Here is a 15,520-nt window from a genome sequence, read left to right on the forward strand (position 1 = left end):
AGAAAGTCGAGGGGAAAATAGGTCAATATATACATTGCTATATGGTGAACTAAACCTTAGGCCCGCAACAATGGAGAGGACCTGACCCTTAGAAACTTACAAGTAAGCTGGAATCTTCAAAAGTTCAAATCTTTATAAGTAAAATATTTATTAAAATGAATAACCAAGTGTTTTAATTGACATCAGAAGATCAAAACAATATACCCTGAGAACATAGAAAAAAGATAAATAAAGATATGAGCAGAACTTAATACAACAGAAAACGTATAAAATTGAGGTGATTTAGTAAGTCCAAAGAATCTTCTTTGAAAAGATTGAAAAGACACACTTTGATTAAGGAAAACAAAAACATAAGTAAAGAATATACAGAAAGAATCAGGACAATGTTATAGCAGAGAATATAAGAAATGCCAGTAAATTTGAACATTTCTGTAAAGTGGACCATTTCCTGGCTCCTAAAGTTTACCAAACCTGACACAAGAGGAAATCATTTAAGGTCATCATGTCTGCCCTTGGCATTCTTGGAACACCCTGGCCTCCGGATGCAGCATCTGTAGTCCATGGTAACCTGCGGAGAGGGGGCGGGGCTGAGGGAGGTTGGAACACTGCCCTCACTGAGGGAGTGGGTGTGGCCATCTCTGCTGTGACTGAACAAAGGGCAGGGGAGCAGGGGTCCCGGGGCAGGGCCCTCAGAGTCCGGCAGGTCCAGTGGGGTGTCACAAGCATTTAGGCCCAGGGCAAAGGGCGCCTTCTTTGTCTGCACAGCTGCCCAAACTCTCACCTTTCCACTCAGGCCGACCTCTTACTTGAAGTGTGTGTGGAACCTGTCCGCGAAGTACACCTCGCTGCAAACCTACCCAAAGGTCTGGGCATCGTAGCTTCCTGCCAGGTGACCGAAGTTCGCAGGCAGATGGGTCCCTGGGACACATGCAGAGAGGCTTCTGCCTGAGCCACAGGCCGCCCACTGCCCCTGCCCCAGATCGGGGGCCGCCAAGCAGCCCTGTCCGAATCCCCTTCCTATTGTGGGAGTATTGGACCAACACTTGTAGAAAACGGGGATCTCCCGGGCAACTCATTGGAGGCACACAAATAAATCTTTGCCGACTTTCTGCTGAAGCTTACGAGCGTTCACTCCTAAGCGTCTTACAAGGTCAGCTGTTTAGCTAAACATGAGCTCATGATCTAAATTTACACAATAATGAAGAAATCAGCTACAAGGGGAGACAATCAGCAAAAACTATCAATACCAGAATTAGATTCCCAAGGCCATCCATCAATTGTTGGAATAGTCAGGTGCAAGGCCGAAAATATACATAAAACTCGAACTGAAACCAGGAACAAGGATGTTTTCAAAGACTGGTAGGATCTCTAAAACATTTTTAAAGTACATGTCATTGATAAAGCTAAATACTCAAAGGTTGTGTAATACAACAGATTAAGCATTGAGAAGAGTGAAATTATGCTGTTTTGAAAACTATGGCAGGTGAGATTTTCTGCCTAATTATAGAAGAAGATTTCTCTAAAAAATACACATTATTTCAATGACTTATTGGCTGTGAAATAAGTTAAGGGTATTTCAAATGGCTTGTCTGCAAAGAAAGGTGAGATGTAGGGAATCACAGAAAGTCGAGGGGAAAATAGGTCAATATATACATTGCTATATGGTGAACTAAACCTTAGGCCAGCAACAATGGAGAGGACATGACCCTTAGAAACTTACAAGTAAGCTGGAATCTTCAAAAGTTCAAATCTTTATAAGTAAAATATTTATTAACATGAATAACCAAGTGTTTTAATTGACATCAGAAGATCAAAACAATAAACCCTGAGAACATAGAAAAAAGATAAATAAAGATATGAGCAGAACTTAATACAACAGAAAACGTATAAAATTGAGGTGATTTAGTAAGTCCAAAGAATCTTCTTTGAAAAGATTGAAAAGACACACTTTTATTAAGGAAAACAAAAACATAAGTAAAGAATATACAGAAAGAATCAGGACAATGTTATAGCAGAGAAGATAAGAAATGCCAGTAAATTTGAACATTTCTGTAAAGTGGATCATTTCCTAGCTCCTAAAGTTTACCAAAGCTGACACAAGAGGAAATCATTTAAGGTCATCATGTCTGCCCTTGGCATTCTTGGAACACCCTGGCCTCCGGATGCAGCATCTGTAGTCCATGGTAACCTGTGGAGAGGGGGCGGGGCTGAGGGAGGTTGGAACACTGCCCTCACTGAGGGAGTGGGTGTGGCCATCTCTGCTGTGACTGAACAAAGGGCAGGGGAGCAGGGGGCCCAGGGCAGGGCCCTCAGAGCCCGGCAGGTCCAGTGGGGTGTCACAAGCATTTAGGCCCAGGGCAAAGGGCGCCTTCTTTGTCTGCACAGCTGCCCAAACTCTCACCTTTCCACTCAGGCCGACCTCTTACTTGAAGTGTGTGTGGAACCTGTCCGTGAAGTACACCTCGCTGCACACCTAACCAAAGGTCTGGGCATCGTAGCTTCCTGCCAGGTGACCGAAGTTCGCAGGCAGATGGGTCCCTGGGACACATGCAGAGAGGCTTCTGCCTGGGCCACAGGCCGCCCACTGCCCCTGCCCCAGATCGGGGGCCGCCAAGCAGCCCTGTCGGAGTCCCCTGCCTATTGAGGGAGTATTGGACCAACACTTGTAGAAAACGGGGTTCTCCCGGGCAACACATTGGAGGGACACAAATAAATCTTTGCCGACTTTCTGCTGAAGCTTACGAGCGTTCACACCTAAGCGTCTTACAAGGTCAGATGTTTAGCTAAACATGAGCTCATGATCTAAATTTATACAATAATGAAGAAATCAGCTACAAGGGGAGACAATCAGCAAAAACTATCAATACCTGAATTAGATTCCCAAGGCCATCCATCAATTGTTGGAATAGTCATGTGCAATGCAGAAAATATACATAAAACTGGAACTGAAACCAGGAACAAGGATGTTTTCAAAGACTGGTAGGATTTCTAAAATATTTTTAAAGTACATGTCATTGATAAAGCTAAATACTGAAAGGTTGTGTAATACAACAGATTAAGCATTGAGAAAAGTGAAATTATGCTGTTTTGAAAACTATGGCAGGTGAGATTTTCTGCCTAATTATATAAGAAGATTTCTCTAAAAAATACACATTATTTCAATGACTTATTGGCTGTGAAATAAGTTAAGGATATTTCAAATGGCTTGTCGGCAAAGAAAGGTGAGATGTAGGGAATCACAGAAAGTCGAGGGGAAAATAGGTCAATATATACATTGCTATATGGTGAACTAAACCTTAGGCCAGCAACAATGGAGAGGACCTGACCCTTAGAAACTTACAAGTAAGCTGGAATCTTCAAAAGTTCAAATCTTTATAAGTAAAATATTTATTAAAATGAATAACCAAGTGTTTTAATTGATATCAGAAGATCAAAACAATATACCCTGAGAACATAGAAAAAAGATAAATAAAGATATGAGCAGAACTTAATACAACAGAAAACGTATAAAATTGAGGTGATTTAGTAAGTCCAAAGAATCTTCTTTGAAAAGATTGAAAAGACACACTTTGATTAAGGAAAACAAAAACATAAGTAAAGAATATACAGAAAGGATCAGGACAATGTTATAGCAGAGAATATAAGACATGCCAGTAAATTTGAACATTTCTGTAAAGTGGACCATTTCCTAGCTCCTAAAGTTTACCAAACCTGACACAAGAGGAAATCATTTAAGGTCATCATGTCTGCCCTTGGCATTCTCGGAACACCCTGGCCTCCGGATGCAGCATCTGTAGTCCATGGTAACCTGCGGAGAGGGGGCGGGGCTGAGGGAGGTTGGAACACTGCCCTCACTGAGGGAGTGTGTGTGGCCATCTCTGCTGTGACTGAACAAAGGGCAGGGGAGCAGGGGGCCCGGGGCAGGGCCCTCAGAGCCCGGCAGGTCCAGTGGGGTGTCACAAGCATTTAGGCCCAGGGCAAAGGGCGCCTTCTTTGTCTGCACAGCTGCCCAAACTCTCACCTTTCCACTCAGGCCGACCTCTTACTTGAAGTGTGTGTGGAACCTGTCCGCGAAGTACACCTCGCTGCAAACCTAACCAAAGGTCTGGGCATCGTAGCTTCCTGCCAGGTGACCGAAGTTCGCAGGCAGATGGGTCCCTGGGACACATGCAGAGAGGCTTCTGCCTGAGCCACAGGCCGCCCACTGCCCCTGCCCCAGATCGGGGGCCGCCAAGCAGCCCTGTCCGAGTCCCCTTCCTATTGTGGGAGTATTGGACCAACACTTGTAGAAAACGGGGATCTCCCGGGCAACTCATTGGAAGGACACAAATAAATCTTTGCCGACTTTCTGCTGAAGCTTACGAGCGTTCACACCTAAGCGTCTTACAAGGTCAGCTGTTTAGCTAAACATGAGCTCATGATCTAAATTTACACAATAATGAAGAAATCAGCTACAAGGGGAGACAATCAGCAAAAACTATCAATACCAGAATTAGATTCCCAAGGCCATCCATCAATTGTTGGAATAGTCAAGTGCAAGGCCGAAAATATACATAAAACTCGAACTGAAACCAGGAACAAGGATGTTTTCAAAGACTGGTAGGATCTCTAAAACATTTTTAAAGTACATGTCATTGATAAAGCTAAATACTCAAAGGTTGTGTAATATAACAGATTAAGCATTGAGAAGAGTGAAATTATGCTGTTTTGAAAACTATGGTAGGTGAGATTTTCTGCCTAATTATATAAGAAGATTTCTCTAAAAAATACACATTATTTCAATGACTTATTGGCTGTGAAATAAGTTAAGGGTATTTCAAATGGCTTGTCTGCAAAGAAAGGTGAGATGTAGGGAATCACAGAAAGTCGAGGGGAAAATAGGTCAATATATACATTGCTATATGGTGAACTAAACCTTAGGCCAGCAACAATGGAGAGGACCTGACCCTTAGAAACTTACAAGTAAGCTGGAATCTTCAAAATTTCAAATCTTTATAAGTAAAATATTTATTAAAATGAATAACCAAGTGTTTTAATTGACATCAGAAGATCAAAACAATAAACCCTGAGAACATAGAAAAAAGATAAATAAAGATATGAGCAGAACTTAATACATCAGAAAACGTATAAAATTGAGGTGATTTAGTAAGTCCAAAGAATCTTCTTTGAAAAGATTGAAAAGACACACTTTGATTAAGGAAAACAAAAACATAAGTAAAGAATATACAGAAAGAATCAGGACAATGTTATAGCAGAGAAGATAAGAAATGCCAGTAAATTTGAACATTTCTGTAAAGTGGATCATTTCCTAGCTCCTAAAGTTTACCAAAGCTGACACAAGAGGAAATCATTTAAGGTCATCATGTCTGCCCTTGGCATTCTCGGAACACCCTGGCCTCCGGATGCAGCATCTGTAGTCCATGGTAACCTGCGGAGAGGGGGCGGGGCTGAGGGAGGTTGGAACACTGCCCTCACTGAGGGAGTGGGTGTGGCCATCTCTGCTGTGACTGAACAAAGGGCTGGGGAGCAGGGGGCCCAGGGCAGGGCCCTCAGAGCCCGGCAGGTCCAGTGGGGTGTCACAAGCATATAGGCCCAGGCCAAAGGGCGCCTTCTTTGTCTGCACAGCTGCCCAAACTCTCACCTTTCCACTCAGGCCGACCTCTTACTTGAAGTGTGTGTGGAACCTGTCCGCGAAGTACACCTCGCTGCACACCTAACCAAAGGTCTGGGCATCGTAGCTTCCTGCCAGGTGACCGAAGTTCGCAGGCAGATGGGTCCATGGGACACATGCAGAGAGGCTTCTGCCTGGGCCATAGGCCGCCCACTGCCCCTGCCCCAGATCGGGGGCCGCCAAGCAGCCCTGTCGGAGTCCCCTGCCTATTGAGGGAGTATTGGACCATCACTTGTAGAAAACGGGGTTCTCCCGGGCAACATATTGGAGGGACACAAATAAATCTTTGCCGACTTTCTGCTGAAGCTTACGAGCGTTCACACCTAAGCGTCTTACAAGGTCAGCTGTTTAGCTAAACATGAGCACATGATCTAAATTTACACAATAATGAAGAAATCAGCTACAAGGGGAGACAATCAGCAAAAACTATCAATACCTGAATTAGATTCCCAAGGCCATCCATCAATTGTTGGAATAGTCATGTGCAAGGCAGAAAATATACATAAAACTGGAACTGAAACCAGGAACAAGGATGTTTTCAAAGACTGGTAGGATCTCTAAAACATTTTTAAAGTACATGTCATTGATAAAGCTAAATACTGAAAGGTTGTGTAATACAACAGATTAAGCATTGAGAAAAGTGAAATTATGCTGTTTTGAAAACTATGGCAGGTGAGATTTTCTGCCTAATTATATAAGAAGATTTCTCTAAAAAATACACATTATTTCAATGACTTATTGGCTGTGAAATAAGTTAAGGATATTTCAAATGGCTTGTCGGCAAAGAAAGGTGAGATGTAGGGAATCACAGAAAGTCGAGGGGAAAATAGGTCAATATATACATTGCTATATGGTGAACTAAACCTTAGGCCCGCAACAATGGAGAGGACCTGACCCTTAGAAACTTACAAGTAAGCTGGAATCTTCAAAAGTTCAAATCTTTATAAGTAAAATATTTATTAAAATGAATAACCAAGTGTTTTAATTGACATCAGAAGATCAAAACAATATACCCTGAGAACATAGAAAAAAGATAAATAAAGATATGAGCAGAACTTAATACAACAGAAAACGTATAAAATTGAGGTGATTTAGTAAGTCCAAAGAATCTTCTTTGAAAAGATTGAAAAGACACACTTTGATTAAGGAAAACAAAAACATAAGTAAAGAATATACAGAAAGAATCAGGACAATGTTATAGCAGAGAATATAAGAAATGCCAGTAAATTTGAACATTTCTGTAAAGTGGACCATTTCCTGGCTCCTAAAGTTTACCAAACCTGACACAAGAGGAAATCATTTAAGGTCATCATGTCTGCCCTTGGCATTCTTGGAACACCCTGGCCTCCGGATGCAGCATCTGTAGTCCATGGTAACCTGCGGAGAGGGGGCGGGGCTGAGGGAGGTTGGAACACTGCCCTCACTGAGGGAGTGGGTGTGGCCATCTCTGCTGTGACTGAACAAAGGGCAGGGGAGCAGGGGTCCCGGGGCAGGGCCCTCAGAGTCCGGCAGGTCCAGTGGGGTGTCACAAGCATTTAGGCCCAGGGCAAAGGGCGCCTTCTTTGTCTGCACAGCTGCCCAAACTCTCACCTTTCCACTCAGGCCGACCTCTTACTTGAAGTGTGTGAGGAACCTGTCCGCGAAGTACACCTCGCTGCAAACCTACCCAAAGGTCTGGGCATCGTAGCTTCCTGCCAGGTGACCGAAGTTCGCAGGCAGATGGGTCCCTGGGACACATGCAGAGAGGCTTCTGCCTGAGCCACAGGCCGCCCACTGCCCCTACCCCAGATCGGGGGCCGCCAAGCAGCCCTGTCCGAATCCCCTTCCTATTGTGGGAGTATTGGACCAACACTTGTAGAAAACGGGGATCTCCCGGGCAACTCATTGGAGGCACACAAATAAATCTTTGCCGACTTTCTGCTGAAGCTTACGAGCGTTCACTCCTAAGCGTCTTACAAGGTCAGCTGTTTAGCTAAACATGAGCTCATGATCTAAATTTACACAATAATGAAGAAATCAGCTACAAGGGGAGACAATCAGCAAAAACTATCAATACCAGAATTAGATTCCCAAGGCCATCCATCAATTGTTGGAATAGTCAGGTGCAAGGCCGAAAATATACATAAAACTCGAACTGAAACCAGGAACAAGGATGTTTTCAAAGACTGGTAGGATCTCTAAAACATTTTTAAAGTACATGTCATTGATAAAGCTAAATACTCAAAGGTTGTGTAATACAACAGATTAAGCATTGAGAAGAGTGAAATTATGCTGTTTTGAAAACTATGGCAGGTGAGATTTTCTGCCTAATTATAGAAGAAGATTTCTCTAAAAAATACACATTATTTCAATGACTTATTGGCTGTGAAATAAGTTAAGGGTATTTCAAATGGCTTGTCTGCAAAGAAAGGTGAGATGTAGGGAATCACAGAAAGTCGAGGGGAAAATAGGTCAATATATACATTGCTATATGGTGAACTAAACCTTAGGCCAGCAACAATGGAGAGGACCTGACCCTTAGAAACTTACAAGTAAGCTGGAATCTTCAAAAGTTCAAATCTTTATAAGTAAAATATTTATTAACATGAATAACCAAGTGTTTTAATTGACATCAGAAGATCAAAACAATAAACCCTGAGAACATAGAAAAAAGATAAATAAAGATATGAGCAGAACTTAATACAACAGAAAACGTATAAAATTGAGGTGATTTAGTAAGTCCAAAGAATCTTCTTTGAAAAGATTGAAAAGACACACTTTGATTAAGGAAAACAAAAACATAAGTAAAGAATATACAGAAAGAATCAGGACAATGTTATAGCAGAGAAGATAAGAAATGCCAGTAAATTTGAACATTTCTGTAAAGTGGATCATTTCCTAGCTCCTAAAGTTTACCAAAGCTGACACAAGAGGAAATCATTTAAGGTCATCATGTCTGCCCTTGGCATTCTCGGAACACCCTGGCCTCCGGATGCAGCATCTGTAGTCCATGGTAACCTGTGGAGAGGGGGCGGGGCTGAGGGAGGTTGGAACACTGCCCTCACTGAGGGAGTGGGTGTGGCCATCTCTGCTGTGACTGAACAAAGGCCAGGGGAGCAGGGGGCCCAGGGCAGGGCCCTCAGAGCCCGGCAGGTCCAGTGGGGTGTCACAAGCATTTAGGCCCAGGGCAAAGGGCGCCTTCTTTGTCTGCACAGCTGCCCAAACTCTCACCTTTCCACTCAGGCCGACCTCTTACTTGAAGTGTGTGTGGAACCTGTCCGTGAAGTACACCTCGCTGCACACCTAACCAAAGGTCTGGGCATCGTAGCTTCCTGCCAGGTGACCGAAGTTCGCAGGCAGATGGGTCCCTGGGACACATGCAGAGAGGCTTCTGCCTGGGCCACAGGCCGCCCACTGCCCCTGCCCCAGATCGGGGGCCGCCAAGCAGCACTGTCGGAATCCCCTGCCTATTGAGGGAGTATTGGACCAACACTTGTAGAAAACGGGGTTCTCCCGGGCAACACATTGGAGGGACACAAATAAATCTTTGCCGACTTTCTGCTGAAGCTTACGAGCGTTCACACCTAAGCGTCTTACAAGGTCAGCTGTTTAGCTAAACATGAGCTCATGATCTAAATTTATACAATAATGAAGAAATCAGCTACAAGGGGAGACAATCAGCAAAAACTATCAATACCTGAATTAGATTCCCAAGGCCATCCATCAATTGTTGGAATAGTCATGTGCAAGGCAGAAAATATACATAAAACTGGAACTGAAACCAGGAACAAGGATGTTTTCAAAGACTGGTAGGATCTCTAAAACATTTTTAAAGTACATGTCATTGATAAAGCTAAATACTGAAAGGTTGTGTAATACAACAGATTAAGCATTGAGAAAAGTGAAATTATGCTGTTTTGAAAACTATGGCAGGTGAGATTTTCTGCCTAATTATATAAGAAGATTTCTCTAAAAAATACACATTATTTCAATGACTTATTGGCTGTGAAATAAGTTAAGGATATTTCAAATGGCATGTCGGCAAAGAAAGGTGAGATGTAGGGAATCACAGAAAGTCGAGGGGAAAATAGGTCAATATATACATTGCTATATGGTGAACTAAACCTTAGGCCCGCAACAATGGAGAGGACCTGACCCTTAGAAACTTACAAGTAAGCTGGAATCTTCAAAAGTTCAAATCTTTATAAGTAAAATATTTATTAAAATGAATAACCAAGTGTTTTAATTGACATCAGAAGATCAAAACAATATACCCTGAGAACATAGAAAAAAGATAAATAAAGATATGAGCAGAACTTAATACAACAGAAAACGTATAAAATTGAGGTGATTTAGTAAGTCCAAAGAATCTTCTTTGAAAAGATTGAAAAGACACACTTTGATTAAGGAAAACAAAAACATAAGTAAAGAATATACAGAAAGAATCAGGACAATGTTATAGCAGAGAATATAAGAAATGCCAGTAAATTTGAACATTTCTGTAAAGTGGACCATTTCCTGGCTCCTAAAGTTTACCAAACCTGACACAAGAGGAAATCATTTAAGGTCATCATGTCTGCCCTTGGCATTCTTGGAACACCCTGGCCTCCGGATGCAGCATCTGTAGTCCATGGTAACCTGCGGAGAGGGGGCGGGGCTGAGGGAGGTTGGAACACTGCCCTCACTGAGGGAGTGGGTGTGGCCATCTCTGCTGTGACTGAACAAAGGGCAGGGGAGCAGGGGTCCCGGGGCAGGGCCCTCAGAGCCCGGCAGGTCCAGTGGGGTGTCACAAGCATTTAGGCCCAGGGCAAAGGGCGCCTTCTTTGTCTGCACAGCTGCCCAAACTCTCACCTTTCCACTCAGGCCGACCTCTTACTTGAAGTGTGTGTGGAACCTGTCCGCGAAGTACACCTCGCTGCAAACCTACCCAAAGGTCTGGGCATCGTAGCTTCCTGCCAGGTGACCGAAGTTCGCAGGCAGATGGGTCCCTGGGACACATGCAGAGAGGCTTCTGCCTGAGCCACAGGCCGCCCACTGCCCCTGCCCCAGATCGGGGGCCGCCAAGCAGCCCTGTCCGAATCCCCTTCCTATTGTGGGAGTATTGGACCAACACTTGTAGAAAACGGGGATCTCCCGGGCAACTCATTGAAGGCACACAAATAAATCTTTGCCGACTTTCTGCTGAAGCTTACGAGCGTTCACTCCTAAGCGTCTTACAAGGTCAGCTGTTTAGCTAAACATGAGCTCATGATCTAAATTTACACAATAATGAAGAAATCAGCTACAAGGGGAGACAATCAGCAAAAACTATCAATACCAGAATTAGATTCCCAAGGCCATCCATCAATTGTTGGAATAGTCAGGTGCAAGGCCGAAAATATACATAAAACTCGAACTGAAACCAGGAACAAGGATGTTTTCAAAGACTGGTAGGATCTCTAAAACATTTTTAAAGTACATGTCATTGATAAAGCTAAATACTCAAAGGTTGTGTAATACAACAGATTAAGCATTGAGAAGAGTGAAATTATGCTGTTTTGAAAACTATGGCAGGTGAGATTTTCTGCCTAATTATAGAAGAAGATTTCTCTAAAAAATACACATTATTTCAATGACTTATTGGCTGTGAAATAAGTTAAGGGTATTTCAAATGGCTTGTCTGCAAAGAAAGGTGAGATGTAGGGAATCACAGAAAGTCGAGGGGAAAATAGGTCAATATATACATTGCTATATGGTGAACTAAACCTTAGGCCAGCAACAATGGAGAGGACCTGACCCTTAGAAACTTACAAGTAAGCTGGAATCTTCAAAAGTTCAAATCTTTATAAGTAAAATATTTATTAACATGAATAACCAAGTGTTTTAATTGACATCAGAAGATCAAAACAATAAACCCTGAGAACATAGAAAAAAGATAAATAAAGATATGAGCAGAACTTAATACAACAGAAAACGTATAAAATTGAGGTGATTTAGTAAGTCCAAAGAATCTTCTTTGAAAAGATTGAAAAGACACACTTTGATTAAGGAAAACAAAAACATAAGTAAAGAATATACAGAAAGAATCAGGACAATGTTATAGCAGAGAAGATAAGAAATGCCAGTAAATTTGAACATTTCTGTAAAGTGGATCATTTCCTAGCTCCTAAAGTTTACCAAAGCTGACACAAGAGGTAATCATTTAAGGTCATCATGTCTGCCCTTGGCATTCTCGGAACACCCTGGCCTCCGGATGCAGCATCTGTAGTCCATGGTAACCTGTGGAGAGGGGGCGGGGCTGAGGGAGGTTGGAACACTGCCCTCACTGAGGGAGTGGGTGTGGCCATCTCTGCTGTGACTGAACAAAGGGCAGGGGAGCAGGGGGCCCAGGGCAGGGCCCTCAGAGCCCGGCAGGTCCAGTGGGGTGTCACAAGCATTTAGGCCCTGGGCAAAGGGCGCCTTCTTTGTCTGCACAGCTGCCCAAACTCTCACCTTTCCACTCAGGCCGACCTCTTACTTGAAGTGTGTGTGGTACCTGTCCGTGAAGTACACCTCGCTGCACACCTAACCAAAGGTCTGGGCATCGTAGCTTCCTGCCAGGTGACCGAAGTTCGCAGGCAGATGGGTCCCTGGGACACATGCAGAGAGGCTTCTGCCTGGGCCACAGGCCGCCCACTGCCCCTGCCCCAGATCGGGGGCCGCCAAGCAGCCCTGTCGGAGTCCCCTGCCTATTGAGGGAGTATTGGACCAACACTTGTAGAAAACGGGGTTCTCCCGGGCAACACATTGGAGGGACACAAATAAATCTTTGCCGACTTTCTGCTGAAGCTTACGAGCGTTCACACCTAAGCGTCTTACAAGGTCAGCTGTTTAGCTAAACATGAGCTCATGATCTAAATTTATACAATAATGAAGAAATCAGCTACAAGGGGAGACAATCAGCAAAAACTATCAATACCTGAATTAGATTCCCAAGGCCATCCATCAATTGTTGGAATAGTCATGTGCAAGGCAGAAAATATACATAAAACTGGAACTGAAACCAGGAACAAGGATGTTTTCAAAGACTGGTAGGATTTCTAAAATATTTTTAAAGTACATGTCATTGATAAAGCTAAATACTGAAAGGTTGTGTAATACAACAGATTAAGCATTGAGAAAAGTGAAATTATGCTGTTTTGAAAACTATGGCAGGTGAGATTTTCTGCCTAATTATATAAGAAGATTTCTCTAAAAAATACACATTATTTCAATGACTTATTGGCTGTGAAATAAGTTAAGGATATTTCAAATGGCTTGTCGGCAAAGAAACGTGAGATGTAGGGAATCACACAAAGTCGAGGGGAAAATAGGTCAATATATACATTGCTATATGGTGAACTAAACCTTAGGCCAGCAACAATGGAGAGGACCTGACCCTTAGAAACTTACAAGTAAGCTGGAATCTTCAAAAGTTCAAATCTTTATAAGTAGAATATTTATTATAATGAATAACCAAGTGTTTTAATTGACATCAGAAGATCAAAACAATATACCCTGAGAACATAGAAAAAAGATAAATAAAGATATGAGCAGAACTTAATACAACAGAAAACGTATAAAATTGAGGTGATTTAGTAAGTCCAAAGAATCTTCTTTGAAAAGATTGAAAAGACACACTTTGATTAAGGAAAACAAAAACATAAGTAAAGAATATACAGAAAGGATCAGGACAATGTTATAGCAGAGAATATAAGACATGCCAGTAAATTTGAACATTTCTGTAAAGTGGACCATTTCCTAGCTCCTAAAGTTTACCAAACCTGACACAAGAGGAAATCATTTAAGGTCATCATGTCTGCCCTTGGCATTCTCGGAACACCCTGGCCTCCGGATGCAGCATCTGTAGTCCATGGTAACCTGCGGAGAGGGGGCGGGGCTGAGGGAGGTTGGAACACTGCCCTCACTGAGGGAGTGTGTGTGGCCATCTCTGCTGTGACTGAACAAAGGGCAGGGGAGCAGGGGGCCCGGGGCAGGGCCCTCAGAGCCCGGCAGGTCCAGTGGGGTGTCACAAGCATTTAGGCCCAGGGCAAAGGGCGCCTTCTTTGTCTGCACAGCTGCCCAAACTCTCACCTTTCCACTCAGGCCGACCTCTTACTTGAAGTGTGTGTGGAACCTGTCCGCGAAGTACACCTCGCTGCAAACCTACCCAAAGGTCTGGGCATCGTAGCTTCCTGCCAGGTGACCGAAGTTCGCAGGCAGATGGGTCCCTGGGACACATGCAGAGAGGCTTCTGCCTGAGCCACAGGCCGCCCACTGCCCCTGCCCCAGATCGGGGGCCGCCAAGCAGCCCTGTCCGAATCCCCTTCCTATTGTGGGAGTATTGGACCAACACTTGTAGAAAACGGGGATCTCCCGGGCAACTCATTGAAGGCACACAAATAAATCTTTGCCGACTTTCTGCTGAAGCTTACGAGCGTTCACTCCTAAGCGTCTTACAAGGTCAGCTGTTTAGCTAAACATGAGCTCATGATCTAAATTTACACAATAATGAAGAAATCAGCTACAAGGGGAGACAATCAGCAAAAACTATCAATACCAGAATTAGATTCCCAAGGCCATCCATCAATTGTTGGAATAGTCAGGTGCAAGGCCGAAAATATACATAAAACTCGAACTGAAACCAGGAACAAGGATGTTTTCAAAGACTGGTAGGATCTCTAAAACATTTTTAAAGTACATGTCATTGATAAAGCTAAATACTCAAAGGTTGTGTAATACAACAGATTAAGCATTGAGAAGAGTGAAATTATGCTGTTTTGAAAACTATGGCAGGTGAGATTTTCTGCCTAATTATAGAAGAAGATTTCTCTAAAAAATACACATTATTTCAATGACTTATTGGCTGTGAAATAAGTTAAGGGTATTTCAAATGGCTTGTCTGCAAAGAAAGGTGAGATGTAGGGAATCACAGAAAGTCGAGGGGAAAATAGGTCAATATATACATTGCTATATGGTGAACTAAACCTTAGGCCAGCAACAATGGAGAGGACCTGACCCTTAGAAACTTACAAGTAAGCTGGAATCTTCAAAAGTTCAAATCTTTATAAGTAAAATATTTATTAACATGAATAACCAAGTGTTTTAATTGACATCAGAAGATCAAAACAATAAACCCTGAGAACATAGAAAAAAGATAAATAAAGATATGAGCAGAACTTAATACATCAGAAAACGTATAAAATTGAGGTGATTTAGTAAGTCCAAAGAATCTTCTTTGAAAAGATTGAAAAGACACACTTTGATTAAGGAAAACAAAAACATAAGTAAAGAATATACAGAAAGAATCAGGACAATGTTATAGCAGAGAATATAAGAAATGCCAGTAAATTTGAACATTTCTGTAAAGTGGATCATTTCCTAGCTCCTAAAGTTTACCAAAGCTGACACAAGAGGAAATCATTTAAGGTCATCATGTCTGCCCTTGGCATTCTCGGAACACCCTGGCCTCCGGATGCAGCATCTGTAGTCCATGGTAACCTGCGGAGAGGGTGCGGGGCTGAGGGAGGTTGGAACACTGCCCTCACTGAGGGAGTGGGTGTGGCCATCTCTGCTGTGACTGAACAAAGGGCTGGGGAGCAGGGGGCCCAGGGCAGGGCCCTCAGAGCCCGGCAGGTCCAGTGGGGTGTCACAAGCATATAGGCCCAGGCCAAAGGGCGCCTTCTTTGTCTGCACAGCTGCCCAAACTCTCACCTTTCCACTCAGGCCGACCTCTTACTTGAAGTGTGTGTGGAACCTGTCCGCGAAGTACACCTCGCTGCACACCTAACCAAAGGTCTGGGCATCGTAGCTTCCTGCCAGGTGACCGAAGTTCGCAGGCAGATGGGTCCCTGGGACACATGCAGAGAGGCT

Source organism: Mesoplodon mirus (assembly GCF_964341445.2).
Source record: "Mesoplodon mirus genome assembly, chromosome: 1".
NCBI classification, from domain to species: Eukaryota; Metazoa; Chordata; class Mammalia; order Artiodactyla; family Ziphiidae; genus Mesoplodon; species Mesoplodon mirus.